Source organism: Calypte anna, chromosome Z, assembly GCF_003957555.1.
Source record: "Calypte anna isolate BGI_N300 chromosome Z, bCalAnn1_v1.p, whole genome shotgun sequence".
In the NCBI taxonomy this organism is placed as follows: domain Eukaryota; kingdom Metazoa; phylum Chordata; class Aves; order Apodiformes; family Trochilidae; genus Calypte; species Calypte anna.
Window position 1 is genome coordinate 22,540,061 of NC_044274.1, and position 16,647 is coordinate 22,556,707.

Consider the following 16,647-nt stretch of genomic DNA (forward strand, 5'->3'; position numbering starts at 1 on the left):
TTGGAAGCTTCTTTTTTAATATAACTTCGACAAAGGAAATATGATGGGGGGGGGGGGTAGAAAAGGCTTTTTGTTATTGGGTTTCAGTTCAGTATCTTTATTACGTATAAGTTATCATCAACAAACTGACTGCTTAAACTTTAGATTATTCTGTCATTTGTAGTTATTACTGCAATAGAAGATAAGTTTTTGGTAGACAGACTATTCAAAGGACTTGTACTCAATTCCTTTAAACCATAGCGTTCAATCTGAAAAAGTATGTAACCAGGGAGCATAGATACAAGTGCAGTCATCTTTTTTTTTCAGCTGATATACAGTAGAAAATATATTCAAATACATTCAATATATAATTTTTTTTTCACTGAAAGACATGAAAAATCATCAAAACACGGAGATAAGTTAGGTAAGGTAAAATGAGTTTATCTTGCAATGGATCCATAATTTGACGTAGGGCTGAACATTCTAGTGATTATTTATTGGAATGAATAATCTCACATATTCTAGTTGCAAGGTTCTTTGTGGTGTACAGTCTGTTCAAAATCACACTTGTTATCTGGACAGAACTTACCTGAGTAGGAGACAAAGAAGTTAAAAGCCTTTCCAGAACAAGGGAGAAAGGGCATGTTTATAAAATATGCGTATAAAACATACATATTTGTTTGTATATATAAATACAGTAAACTTTACACTCAGAGTGGATATGATCTACACTCATTTGTATTCTGTGCACTTGTATTCAGTGCATAGGTCCCTCACAGAGTAAGTCAGAAAGTAATGTTATACAGTGAAAAGTAAAAATGAAGATACTTGTACTCTTTTTAAAACTTTCAAATCATTGATGTGATTTTGCTCTCTGCATAAAAGTGAAAAAAGTGAAAAGTGAAAGCTTTTGCATTAATGCCAGGGCAAACGGGTTTCACAGAATCATAGAATGCCAGGTTGGAAGGGACCTCAAGGATCATCTGGTCCTACCTTTCCACATAAAAATAGAGTTTATATTTGGTGGCCCAGCACCCTGTCAAGCTGAGTCCTAAAAGTGTCCAATTTAAGGGAATCCACAACTTCCCTTCGGAGATTATTCCAGTGTTTAATTGTTCTCATGGTGAAAAATTTTCTTCTGAAGTCCAATTAGAATCACCCTGGAAATAACTTGTACTCATTACCCCTCATCTTTTTCCATGTAACTCCTTGTAAAAAGGGAGTCTCTGTCTTCTTGTTAGATGCCCTTTTTGCACTGGCGCAAGACAACAAGGTCTTCCCTAAGCCTTGTATTCTCAAAGCTGAACAAACACAGTTCTGTTGGTCTTTTCCCATGTGGCAGATCCTCCAGTCCTCTGATCATCCTTGTGGCATTTCTTTGGACTCTCTTCAGCCTGTGTGTATCTTTTTTGTACAGCTGGCATTAAAGCTGAACACAGCACTCCAGGTGTGGCCTGACAAAAGACAACTAGAGTGGGGTGATATCTCTTTATCTCTGCTGGTGTTGATACAGTCCAACATCCTGCTGGCCTTCTTTGCAGCTGCAGCACACTGTTCACTCAATGTTGACCGTGTTGTCCACCACGACGCCCAGATTCCTTTCCACAAGGCTGCTCTCTAGCCAAGTGAATCCCAGTCTGAGTTACATTCCTGTGTTATGTATTCCCAGGTGCATACTTTATTCTTGTCCCCGTTGTACTTCATAAGGTTCACCAGGAGTTTTTCTGACTTCTGGTGCATATGAGGTCAGAGCCATACTCCTGAAGGAAAGAGGAGGAATTCCCAAAATCATTTTGTGTCTTCAGTTGTAAGGCTGATCTTTGGGCTTGCACTTTTGGCCTCACTAAACCAAGGAAAAGAAATTCTCCCCACTAGGGCACTGGTGCAGCTGTTCTGCTGGCGCCTAATAGCGACTCCTGCTTCTGCTTACAGTTTCAGACATTTGAGACTCACAAAGCATCACAGCAGAAGCAAATGAGTCTGTAAATGCAGCAAGGGAATTTAATTGCATCTTTTGCATTTGCAGAATCCCAGAATTGAACATAATTTTTCTGCTTATGCACTGTTTTTTTTAAAGACTCAAAACATTTCCAACATTTTTCTTTTTTTTTTTTTTTCCCTGTAGGATTAATTGACAAGATCAAATGCATGTTTTTCCCTTTCACTGTTATCAGTTGTGGCTGATAGTATTGTGGTTCTGTAAGTTGCCAACTTAGCTGGCCTGGTTGAGAAAATCACACCTGAAATTGAAAGGGGCAGATTTTTCAAACTCAAATTTCAGATTTTCCAGCAATTTGTGCAGGTGAAACCACAATATGGGATAAATAATGACAAAACATTTTCACTATTATTTTCATACAGTCTAAACATGCTTTGCATTTTCATGACAGCAGTATCTTAGCAAGCAGCAATAGTAGTTAGCAGTGGTCTTTGTGAAGCAGCAATCTCTATTCCAGAGAAGATCCGCAACTGTGACAAAAAATTGTAGCATTTCGAACATACTAAGAAAAATTATTTCCGAAGTGTTATTTTTGGGAAGACTATAATTTCAAAAGAAGTTGCAACTTTGAATAGTCACAAAAATCCCTTTAAAAATGGAATTGAAAAATGTTTTGTCTTATGGATATCATGCCCAGTAGTTCACAGTCATATTTTACAGCTTGACAGTCGTATTTTAGCAGTGTGAGAGTAACCAGAGTTACTCTGGCTTCTTTTCAAGGTCTTTCAGAGATTCAGTGGAGAGCATCTATGATTCCTGGAGAAGTCAACCCAGGTAAATTGCACTGCTATTTAATCACATTGTCTCTATAAAGAATTTAATCTGACAGAAAATGATCACACAGGATCGAAGTCCTTCTTTTCCTTTAAATGGAGCTGAACTCCCCCTCCTTCCCGCAGAAGTCATGAGGAAGCAACAAATCTGCATTTCCTCACAGCTCTGCCCCACAGCCTAGCTCACCTACACCATCAGCATCCCCATCACCAGGGGCAGGATAGGAGAGAGTGCACCAACTGATCATCTGTCAAAGGTATTCCCATTCAATAATCTTTGAGTCATGCAGAGAGGAGGACTTCTCTGAAAAGCCTACCACTGCCAGCACAGACACAATGCAAACTGTTGACAACTGATACAGTCAAAGGGAATTGGAAAAAAATTGAACCTGACAGCTCAAGCATGTGCCTGGGTACCCCAGCAATGCAACATCCAGTCAGATATGATTGATATTACACTGGCTTTATTTATTATTTATTCATTATTTTAACATTTGAACAAAAATTGAGCAAACTCCTTAAGCCTTCCAACTAAGAAAACAGTGGCTTTTTAAAGACAATTGTTACCTCATTGCTTTCTCTTCCTTTGAAACTTCATATGGACATATAAGCTGGAAACAAAACAACCGCATCTGGCTTAGAGTCCAACATACAAGTTACTACCACTGCTATCACCTCATTTCCCCTGGACTAACATTTGGCCAGGAGCCAGATGCTTTGAAAACTGAGTTTCAGTTAAAGCCTGAACCTGTCGGGAGAGGAAACCAGGCTTGAAGATCTGTATGTCTGAAATAGTACGTACAGTGGAGTATAAAAATTTTCACTCCATAAGGTCTTGGGGATTGCTAATGTTTCAGTTCTGCTGCGCTTGAGGTCTGTAATGAAATCGAGTCCTCATTCTATTGCACCGAGAGCATGAAGAGATTGATAGCTTATTCTTGTCTGAAGAAAAACTGATTTCAAAAAAGAACAAGCAGGGGAAGGGAATGAACTGACTTTCCTCGAGGACTCATTAACACTGTTGGGAGATCAAATCAAGTAACATGCATCCTGGCACCATGAATAGGTCCTGAGCAGCAGAAGCCTAAATGGTTTTGTTTTCTTTCTGTGACCTTTTTTTTTTCCCCCCCAAACAGACAAGAAGTTCAGAAAGGCCAAGCACTAGTGATTGGCAGAATATTCCTGTGTACTGCCTGTAACTTTGGAGAGTGAACAGACCAAGTCCATTACAAAGACTTGGAGTTAAGGACCCCAAGTGAAGGTACGGAAGAACACTTACATGGGAAATAACAAGTGCATCTGGACTCTCAGTACCAGACAGAATGATCTTCTCAGGTTTTCTAGTAATGATTGCTCTCTAATATAAACATATTTCTACAGGAGATTCAAGGACAGATGCTAAATATATGTGAGAAGAAGGTAGAAAATTCTGGGAGAAAACTTGAGATGTTCCAAGAAATTAAACAAATATATCTGTTTCGCCTGGAAGGATCTACAAATAATCATACCTCTTCACTTCACTTTGAATTTCCACCTATTTTTAATGTTATAACCATAAAGCTAACAAAGGCCGGACTTACAGCTCTTACACGACACAGGACTACACACCAACTGTAGGACTTTATTAGCTGGTGGACTATTTTATCTTCTTGAATCAGATTTATTTTGGTTAGTTTTCTGGAGCCTCGACATAACTTCTGTCAATGTCTTTGATATAAAAGGAGTCCTCCAGAAACTACCACATGAAGTATGACCAAAAGTTAGGATTTCGCAAGTAGAAAAGTTCACATCTCATAAGGATTCCTTCACAGGCCCCAAACCCAAACTGAGATTTCTGAAGGACACAGTCTTAAGAAGTAGAGGAATCTTTTATTAAATTACCATCTTTATATCTACAACAATTTTGCAGAAAGAAGTAACAATCTGGCTTTTGCCTTTATTTTATTTTAATTTTTTTTATTACAGCGTGTGGAATAGAGTTTAATAAAATAAAAAATACAAAAAACAAACAAACAAACAAAACAAACAAAAAAAGGAGGAATAAAAGAATACTAAAAAGAAATGAGGAGTAAAGGAGGCCAAATCTTCATCCTGTGTTATGTCCAGTTACTGCAAAAAAAATTAATTTCTTGCTGATGATTATTGTGAACAGCTTGTGAATAGTTTGCTTGTTCTGGCGAAGAATATGACTACAAACCTCAAAGTGCAGCTATTCTCTTTTCCATTGAGAAGTTACAGTGGGACAGAATCCTAATATTAGATACTAGGCTGCAGAGGGGGAGGAAAAGAAAGAGCTTAAGAAAGAAGGTGCTGAGTTCATAACATCCTAAAGTTAATATTTATCTGGAGAGCTATAGCTATAAGAACTCTACCCTTTCAATCACTTTCGAATGGTCATGTATTTCATTCAAACACCTCTTTTCTGTTGTGGTTTTTAATTTGTAAACCTGTCCTGAAATTTAATATCCAGTTTGTACTTGATGTGTTGATAGGATATGTATAATAATTACATGATATATTTATATTTCTGAAAGAGCTTGGGCAAGATCCCAATATCATTTTTCTCTGGCAACTATTTCAGGATGTTCACATGAACCTGGTATTTTGCTGAAACTCCACACAACTGGCTTTGAATTGCCGTTGGGGTTGATGCTCCTGCCAGCAGTGGTGATTGGTGGGAGCCACAAGCCAAAACAAAAGGGTTGTGAACATGTAAAACCAACACAGATTTCAAAGTGTGAATGAGTATTAACAAACCTGAGGCAGCCATTCCACAGATGTCTGAGTCTGTAGACCAGGAGGGAGTTCCACTTTTGCCTTGTTGTTAACTTTAAGCACAATGAATTTCCTTTGAAAACATGAAACTCCCAGTAAAATATATGCTACTTACATTTTCATTAAAATCCCAGTGTTCAGCATTCAGGAAACACTTTTCTCTGGCCTAGCCTTATTCCAGATTTCTATTCATTATACATCTGTCACTGCAGACAAGTCTGAAAGTTACACAATGTAATAATATTTCATTTTTTTCCATAACAAATTTAAGCATGCAGTGATATGGTGAGGTGTAATGGTTTTAAACTAGAGCAGGGTAGCTTTAAATTAGATATTAGGAAGAAATTCTTTACTCTGAAGGTTGTGAAGACCAAAACAGGTTGTCCAGAGAGGTGGTGGAAACCCTGTTCCCTGGAGACATTAAAGGTCAGGCTTGACATTGGTCTGCGCAATCTCATGTAGATAAAGATGTCCCTGCTCACTGCAGGGGTTTGGAATGGATGACCTTTAGAGATGACTTCTAACCTAGCACATTCTAGCATTCTGAAGGCTTTTGTTGAGAAACATTCTTTTCCTGAACAGGCCCATCTGATGCTCATTTCTGTTGTCCTGCCTGATCAGGATCTTCGCTGACTAATGTTAACAGAGCAGTTGTGCACCAGGGCTTGTGGAATGGGATACTGCGAGCAACATCTGAGCAGAACCTGTGCTCCTTAGGCAGGCAGTGTGAGCACAGCCCAGAGAATGCAGGTTTTGGCGTCTGCAGAATTTGCATAGATTTAATGCAAAAAAGCATGCACAGATATGTTATGGACTGCCCCTCTTGGAGGAAGGTGTTGGGCAGTATGCACACATGATGCTCTACTGGGGAGGGATTGGATGCCATTAACAGCTCCTTATTTGTCTCAAATAACAGGCCTGCATAATTTGCTTAACGGGCTTTAAAGGCCCAAACACCAAAAGCTGTTGGACATCAGACAAAGACTTTCACAGAATCACAGTATCACAGAATTATTAGTGTTGGAAAGGACCTCTAGAGTTCACCTAGTCCATTTCTTCTACTAAAGCATCACCTAGAGAACATTACACAGGACTGCATGCAGGCGGGTTTTGAATATGCCCAAAGAAGGGGACTCTAGCACCTCCATGGGCAGCCTGTTCCAGTGCCTTGTCACCCTCATAACAGAAAGATTTTTTTATATTTAAATTGAACTTCCCATGTTCCAGCTTGTGCCCATCGCCCCTCATCCTGCCACTAGGAACTACTAAGAGTCTGGCTCCATCTTCCTTGCACCCAGCCTTTAGATGCTTGTAAACATTAGCAAGGTCTCTCCTCAGAGATCTTGGTTGACCATTGACTTTGACAATGCTAATTAATACTTTCAGATCTGGTACCTCCTGGATTTTGTGGATATCACATGTAGCTCTGGAAAGACATATAGTTCTTCAGTAGCTGTCTGCCTCTCTGAATATCATGCACCAAACTCTATGTAAAGATTCCTGGCAACTTTGGTGCAGTTGTTCTTGTTGCTGTCCAGATATTTGCTGTGTAGATTACATCAGTCAAAAGTTTCCATCTGTATCTAAATATTCTTCCTCCTTATCACCAATCAGGGATACCAATTAGTATAAGAAGTAGAAAATGAAGGGATAAGATCTCTGAGTGAGCAGTTTCCCAGCAATTAATAGCAGGCAAATTGCCATCTGTCAAGCACCTGTTGGCTTTCTGGTAGTAAATAAGAGAATATCTAAGATACGTGGCAAAGGAACAGAGAAGTGTAGGGGTAAAACAGGGAGAATATGCATGTGGGTAATGTTCCAACATGGAAGAGAGACTTAAGGGGCAAAAGGATATTAACTTTTCAGGGCTGGAACCTGAAGAGTTACAGAAATCTCTGAATAGGTTGGACTGACAAGTAGATGTTCTTGTTTTCATGCACTGAGTGAATCTGAAATGTTTGAGTCCTTGTCAAATGTACGAATTACTTGGATTAAACTCATGCTTAAGCATGTAAAGGCAAGGCATGTATCACAGATGGTGCCTGTCATATTGCTGCATCACCATGTCCAACAAAAATATTTACTCAGCAAAGGAGGCATTTATGGATGTCTTTGGGTATTTCATCAAGAGCTGCTTCTGTCAAATGAAAATGTTTGCCAATGAGCAGCAACAGGACTGCAACAATGATTCAGACCAAGTACTGTTTATCTGTTCTGCCAAAAAGCCCATTCCCCACTGGTAACTTTATAGAAAATGTGTTGCCTTTGATCCTTGATCTCATCAGGGCATGTTCAGAACAGAAAATCAGAGTTTACCTTCTTTGCTTTTCTTTAGATGTGAGGGATCACCTAGCCTGTAGTGGCTTTGGCATAGCATAAGACTATCTTACGTTTGACAGCTATGAACTGAGAGATCATACCTCATAGTAAGACAGGAAAGTGAAAGATATGCAGGCTTAACCTTATTGTTTGCTTTCTTTTGAGTTCTTTCTCAGCCACCAGTGACTGAAGAATACTGTTGGTAAATTCAGTCACCTTAACCACTGATCCCATATGTATCTTCTTGACACTGCTTTTGAGGTGCTTTCTCATTAGGAACTTGTCCAATACTTCCTTAACCCAGATATGGCTCTCTGTTAAGCAAGCATAAATCAGTTGCTGGTAATAAGAATTGCTGCCTGACTTAGGTTGCATTAAGAATTGACTGGGAATCTTGTGTGGGGCATGAAGCAAGAGTATTTCACATTCATATACTCATAGATAAATACGAAAATGCTCCTGGCCAGTGATTGATGGGCAATCTGAGCTAAGGTTTGTAGCTAAGGTGACTCTTTAATATAACACTGATTAAACCACCAATCACGTAGGAAGTGCTTGCATAGGAGGGGCAGGGATTTGTGGTGTTCTTTGAGGACTCATCAATCAACTTGAGCGGCAGGGAGGCTTAAACAAAACATGTCAAGCAGGTCTTGCTTTACACTCTAAGCCTCTTAAAGAAACATTTATTGCAAAAGGTGATTGACTACATTCTGCTCTCAAAATGCTGAATAATCATCACAAATAGCTCTAACTGCACTGCCAAAAATCAGGCATAAATAGTTTAAAGACTGGTATTATACAAAGTGGGCAAGCAAAGCTACAGAAGTCTTGTAAACAACAGATTATCAGCAGTAACCTGTCCTGACCAACTGAGGAAATCCCATTTGACTCTTTGTAGACCAGCACTCTTTCACACATATCAGGTGTCAGACATTATCAACCTGTATAAAGGAGGAGGTAGCATCCAGAACTGTCTCTTTGTTGTATCTTTGTAGGCAGGAGTAGCTCCTGGCAGTGTGGTAGGCCCCAGGTGGAAAAGACAGTGCGTACCTACCTCTGGTCCTCACATCACAATCTTTTGTTTCCTGGCTATGAGGAACTTTCCCTGTGTTTCATGCTTTTTCCTTTCTACTTTGGACACCTACTTTACATCCCCTCCCCTGTGCCACATCTGCTTGCCAGATAATTTCTTGGCCTAGGACATAATCCGGAAGTAAGCAATGAAAAGTGTCCCAAGTGGTCCATCCAAAGATGTGCTTAAGGGCTATTGGTATACCTCAGTAAAATTTAAGATAGTGGATAAAGCATATTTAGTCATCTGCTTTTCTTGGAAACTTGTGTCTTTTCAAAGGTAGCAAATACTACTAGCTGTTGTGCTTTTGCTTCTTTTCCCAAAAATACACTTTCTGAGAAAACAAATCTTAATTTATTAAGTTTCTTTCCAATTGTATACTACACTGATGCCATATCAACTGGGAAGTATGATCTTGTTCTTCATCCAGATTTTGTAATTAAGTTGCTGCTTTCCCTCACACTGATGTGAGCTGCTATTTACTAAACATATACACTTTCCCTTTTGATACAGAGCTGCTGTAGCATACTACAAAGACATTTATTAAGGTTGGGTAGCTGTGCAGAAAAGATGAAGAAGAAACATATAGAACAAAGGTGAGCTAAAAGGTGAATGACAATTCACACAGAGATAGAGATAAGCTGGGAAGATGAGAAGGAAATTTTTCTCCCCACCTTATGCAAATTTAGAAGATTTTGAAACATTCATTTTTCATGGTTTCTAAGTCTAGAATCAAAATCTCAAAAAAGCATTTCCAAGTTGCAAATCAGCGAAACTTATTATCTATACCAAATCAGTTTTCTTTATATGACAAACAATTTACTAAAATAATAATTGAATTAACATACATTTCTGTACAAAAGTCTTTGCATATCTCTAACAAATTCTCTGTGAGTACCCAAACACGTTTCTCAACATGTGTTTCATCTAAGAGATAAAGATATCTTATTTTCTTCATTTTATAGAGAAGCAAACTTCAGTATTGGAAACTTTCTTAGCTTGCACTGCTGAAATGAGATTTTTTAATTGAATATGACATTACAAAAATGGGAATCCTCTAGATGTTTCCGTTACTTCAGCTTCACTGAAGTTTCAGAGATTTTAGAGACCCATTACAAACTATTTTACTCTAAACTAGTTCCCTTGAAGGAGGTGATAACACAGTTAATATAATAAGTCGATCACATGGTCTTTAGAGCTTGGGGTAAGCCATCATGCTCTCCTAGGCAGCAGGAAGTCTGGCTAAGAACACATCCTAGCCTAGAAGTTTTCCAAGCATTACTTGGACACATATCTTCATCATATGAGGTGGTTGAGCAAGATTACGTCTACCCTTATTTTTGAAAAGAATTGTCCAGATTTTAACAAAGAACATTATGCTAATGTGTGAGTTTCTGTAATAATTCAGAACATTTTTTTTATTTGAGCCATGCTGATTTTGACAAAGCATCCTGTTACTTACAGATTTAGCTAGATTTACAGCTAGTTATACCTAGGCTGACATGCAAGGGAGATAAGTGACAAAAATAAAACAGGAACTATAAAATATGACCATGACACAATACGAGGATTGTTAAGTCAAGAACGTTGAGGGACAGGGTAGCAAAACTTACAATCAGCATTGCTCCCTCAAGCGAGAGAGTTATTTGTATGTGTTTCTGTAGAGGTTGTCTTTCCTTATCTTTTTGAAATTCCACAAATAAAAAAACAGTGACTGACATTGACAAAGTATGGGCTAGCATTTTAAGACTTAAGCTAACTCACAGAAGCCTAGTGACGTCAAGGTACTGTGAAACAGGCAAAACTGCTAAATGCAGGATTTTTACTGCAGTAGATATAACCAGAGAAGAAAAAGGGAATGGCAAACGTCCACTGGATTTGAGAAATGGACTTCACGTTCACTTTGAAGTCCTGGGAGATAGGGGGGTGGAAGATCAAGCACTGGAAAGTTCCAACACTCAGTTTCACCTGAGACTTGGAATCATCAGTGATAATTTAATCAGAGAGGAATGTTAATTAAGGCTTCAGGCCCTACGTATAGACGCTAATTAATTACATGTGTTGATTAGTGTTTCGCTGCATTGAACAAGGAACAGCCTGGGTAAAGCCTACTGGGAAATGCCACGTGTAAGATAATTCAGGTTTTTTGTATGCAGGGCTGTGGATGGACATCATGGTTCTGACTTAAATAAACTGATTCTGCTCTGTAGAATCCAGATCCAGATGAGCATGCTTATTTCAAGTGCTACATGTTAGGAAACAGAGACAACAGGTTAAAAAAAAAAAAAAAAAAGAGAGAGAGAGAGAGAGAGAGAGAAAGTGAGCCCACAGCAGAGGCAAAGGAACTGTTGAGGAACTGTTGTTCTCTAGCTATTCTTTACCAGACAATGCAATCTGGTTTGCACTTCTGGGCAGAAGGAATTAATACTTACCCTGTGAATATTTCTGTGGCTTAGAGATGGAGCTAAAGCTACCTGAGTCCTGACACTGCCCAAAGGAGTGCGCCCATGGCCTGCCAGTCCCCTCCTACATTCTTCTACCATGTCCTGATGGCCACTGCTGGCCAAGTGCCAGGAAGGCCACTACCAGCAAGTGATATCTTTGTATCTGTAGGACTCAGCCTCTGCCATCCTATTGCTTCAAGACACATTGCATCTGAATGAGACAACCTACCCACGTAAGCCCAATGGGCAAAGTGGGCACAAGAAGCAGATCTGGCTACTGTGAAGGCATGTAGCTGCTACAGAAGCTTGGTTGTGCTGTCCATCTCCACTCACACATCTACTTCAGCCTGCTACTGTGTGTACATTTGTAGATGCACCTCCATTTAATCAACTGCTCAGGAGTTGGGTGCAGAGTAATGAGAGCAGAAATGGAATCCTTGGTCCCAACTTTGCATGTAGCAGCTGACACATTGCAGGTAGTTTTATTTGGGGGGAGCCTTATCTTATTTTACTGGGTGGGTAGAGATTTTCGGGACAATGTTTTGCTGCAGTGTCATAACCACCAGTTATTTGTCAGTTCCATGGGTCACTATCTATTAAAAGTTTGGTAAACAATCAGAAGACCATCAGTATGTTTGTTGAGGAGATACAATATTAGTAAATGCCCTCTATAACTCCCTTTGTAAATTGCAAAAATTAATGAAAAACAAACTACAGGCTAATAGTAGTATAGATTTTGCTTAATTTAAAAAAGCACTTAACAATGCCATGAACATTAATGATCTCATCACCTACCCATTCTTATGACAAAATCAAAGTTCAGCTTTGTGGAAGAGATGACGAATTTTCAGATGGTCATTGTCAGCTAGTTTGTAAGATCTTGGGATTTCCTCATTGTTGATTAAGGCCACTAGTAGATTCTTTATCTACAACAGGTTATCTGCCTCAGGGTATTTTTTTAGTCAATCACAATAAAACAGATAATGACAATGTGTAGGTAACTGATCTCTAACTCTAGAGTTCAATTTCTCAAGTTTGACTATAGCAAGGATTGTTTTTTTACCACCTACACATTGCTTTGCTTACTTGAAACAAAAAGCTGTCAAGCTTTCAAAAAGCTCCACCTCTGATTCTTTGCTGTTAATCTTGTCATTGTTAACACAAAATGGCTGCTTGCCGAGGCCAACAACTTTCCATGTTTCACTTTGTTCTGGGCCACACCTGCTTAACCAGTACTAAAACAACGAGTTAAAAAATAACAAAAGGTTATTAAGTGCATATTTTACATGTGGTGATAGATATGGAAGATCAGGTTCCAATTTTTTACCCATTCTTTTTTCTAAAAGGTGAAAATCTCAACATTTCAACGTTTTTCTTTTACAAATGTTGTCATAGATGAAACTCCAGATTTCTGCTTTTCTTCCAGACAAACTATTTTATTTCCATGAAAATGTGTATTGATTGACATTTTCAGGGGGAAATTGACCAGAAATAAATATTCAAAGACTATGGAGTTATGTGATGGAGAACTTTCAGAAATTTCTTACATAGGAGTGTGAATCAAGTTCATCTTCACGTCTGTGGACCAGCATTGTCACTACTTAGCATCCATTCCTTTATATTTCCCCATTCATTTGTTAGTTCAGCATGTTAAATCATCCTCATTACTTGGCAACCTGCAGGTATATTTCATCCTCTTTGGGAAGCATCTATTTCCACCATCCTGATGCAGAATAAAATTGTTAATGTATCAAGAAGTACACTCTGAATACATGGAAAGAACTTAAACACTACTTCCTCTAAAGAACAAGAGTATTCTCAAGGCTAGAAGGTGACTCGTGTTGCTAGTGAAGTTTAACTGTGATCTAAGTAAAGCATAGTGAAGCTTTGAGAACATGCTGTCCATTTCTTCAGGTAATGCCAAAGTGTGGTGTCTGCTGATGACATACCTAGAGTTCGTGACCTGTAAAGAACCTTAGTGGGGTAAAAAAAGTCTTCACTCCTTTTATCAGCTAGGCATCAAAATCACCAACATATACCTATGCCTTCTAGCAATGTCATTCAGTTACTAAAACATGTGAATATGTGGTTTATATGTGAATGTGTGGTTTATATTTTTTGTTTTGTTTTTTTAAACCAGTTATGACTTGCTTTTTCTGTACTAGTTGGCTTATCTCTTTTGTTCAGCTGTCGGCTGCAAAATGCAACCTTTAAATTACACCTTCTGTTTTCCTGGTACAATTTGCAAGTAAGAAGATTGAAAAGATTTCAAGCAGTGTTGAGGAAATATGTATGTGGAATATATAGGAGCAGGTAGATGTAGTGATATGTTCCAATTTAGGCTTATATCTCTGTGGGAACTGAACTGACAAATTTTCTGTCCCTATTCCTGGCAACATTATCTAAGGACATGCTATAATCCTGCCAACAGAAAATGGATTGTTATGTGGAAATCTCATGCATACACAGCAAGACAGAGGTTAGGTAAACATTAATATAAGGTAGATTAAATCATCAGCTGGAAATTAAGATCCTTGTTAATCATTGTCATAAAGTGAATAGCAGAAAATCCTTTACAACTAGCTCAAAATCTGTGCCAGGGCAGACACAACAGAGAGTCAACTATTGAAGGAGAATATAAAGGGGATACAGGTCTGGGAATGGACGGAACGAGGAAGGAGCCAAATGGGCAAAGGATAAAGAAAGCCCTAATTAAGACTATTTATGTGACAGGACAGGAGGGAGAAGTGAGACATCTGAAAATTTCTCCTTCATTTGCTTAAGTCAGTAATGCTGCGGGAGTATTCCCTGCTCCAAGTTTTCCTGGCTTCTCCAAGTCTTCTAAGACTTGATTATTGGGCAGACCTTTTCCACCACTCTATGCCAGTGAAACTCTGTCTAGCCTGTTTGGAGACAACATTTCTATGTACTTTACAACCTTCATATGTAGCTCTGGGCCTTTGACTTTGTGGCCTGAAAAATGAACAAGCTGTGGCTATTGTAGAGCACCATTCCAAAACCCTGAAATGCCTTTGCTTTTCTTTGCCACTAATAACCTGATAAGCATACATATTCAGTGTTCAGAACCTGGTGTTCTTGAAAAAAATGCTCTGCTTTGTAGGATCTGGAGGTAAAATTAGGCAGTTTTGAACTGTTTTATTTTTGCCAGTTCACATTGCCAATCTAAAACGCAATTTATACTCAGGTGCAAAGCCAGTAGAAATACACTGAGGGCACTGGAGATTGATGAGTGCCTTGAAGATGTGCAGAGCAGCAACAGCATTTACAACAGCAACTGGAGATTATTGCCCTTAAAAAGGTAAAGAAAGTAATAATTGCACTCTTCTGGGAAGACAGTTAATATGCTAAGCCACTTGTCTTTTCTAATTAATCTTGATCTGTTTCCTCATTATAAAAAAAGCATGTCTGTACAAGAGAGTGCTACTTTGCTTCTATTTCTGCTTCATCTTGTTCAAGAGCATGAAAGTTTTTTGTCCTGTGGAATCTGCAGCCATGGTATCTGTAACTATGTTTGTTTTGCTGCAATTCTGGAGTTTGATCAAGGCAGCTCAGGGTACATGATGTCATAGGGTGGCAGCTGCCCCTGTCTTTAAAGGTCAGACAATCACTGTACACACGTCTGTGTTCTCTGTGCTCTCCAGTGGGAATTTTTCTACTGCTCTTTGTCTCTTGCCTTCCTCTAAAACAAGTCTTTCCAGACCAGTTTGGTATAATTTGTTCTTTCAGCATGAAATCATATATCAACTCATTTTACATATAGCAAAGTGGTCTGGTGAGAAGGAAGGTATAGACAGAGCCTTCTTTAAAGTGTTTCTTGGAATACAGACGATAGCTGCAGACTAGCATGTTTATGAAAAAGAAGGGCAATGTTGCATGAGAGCTGCAGCTTAAAGAACATGTTTCAGCTATGCAACTCATCTTTTTGAACACTTCTTCAAACTGAACCTGCTCTGAGTCACCCGTATTAGTTGCGTATGCAGGTTCAGCAGGTCTCTAGATTGTTTCACAGAATCACAGAATGCTTTAGGTTGGAAGAGACCTCCAGGATCATCCAGTCCAGCCTCTGTCTAACACCATAATCCAGCAAGTAAACCATGTCCCTTAGGACCAGGTCCAAACCCCTTTCAAATAACTCCAGGGATGGTGACTCCACCACTGTCCTGGGCAGGGCATTCCAATGCCTGACAAACCTCTCAGTGAAAAAACGTTTCCTAACATCCAACCTAAATCTCCCCTGGTGCAGCTTCCATGCATTTCCTCTGCTTCTATCACAACCTACTAAGGAGAAGAGTCTGTTTCCCTCTTCGCTCCAACCTCCCTTGAGGTGGCTGAAGAGAGCAATAATGTCTCCTCTCAGCCTCCTCTTCTCCAGACTAAACACTCCCTCAGCCACTCCTCACAGGACTTGTGCTCCAGGCCCTTCATGAGCTTTTTTGCCCTTCTCTGGACATGTTCCAGCACTTTTGTGTCCCTCTTATAGTGAGGTGCCCAAAACAGAACACAACACTCAAGATGCAGCCTCACCAGACCTGAGTACAGACAGATGATCACCTCCCTATTCCTGCTGGCCACTGAGTTCCTAACACAAGCCGGGATGCCAGTGGCCTTCTTGGCCAACTGCACACACTGCTGACTCATATTAAGTCAACCAATACTCCCAGGTCTCTTTCCACCTTACAGCTCTCTAACCACACTTCCCCAGGTCTGTAGATTACCAGGGCGTTGTTATGACCCAGGTACAAAACCTGGCATTTGGCCTTGTTAAACCTCACACAATTAACCTTGGCCCATTGATTGGTCCAACCCCTCCAGGTCCCACTGTAAGGCTTCCCTACCCTCCAGCAGATTGACACAGCCACCTAGTTTGGTGTCATCTGCAGATTTACTGAGGGTACACTCAACCCTTTCATCCAAATCATTAGTGAAGATATTAAAGAGAAGAGGCCCTTGCACGGAACCCAAGGGAACACCACTCATGACACCTCACCAGCCAGATTTAGTTCCATTCATGACTACTCCTTCAGGCTGACCTTCCAGTCAAGTTTTTATCCAATGCAGGGTATATTTATCCAAGCCAAGTGCCATAAGTGTCTGAAGAAGAATGCTTGAGAGACAGTGTCAAAAGCTTTACTAAAGTCCAGATAGACAATGTCCACAGCTCTTCCCTCATCCACTAGGTGAGTCATCTTGTTGTAGGCAGAGATCAGGTTGGTCTGACAGGACCTGCCTTTTGTAAACCCATGCTGACTGGGCCTGATCACCTGG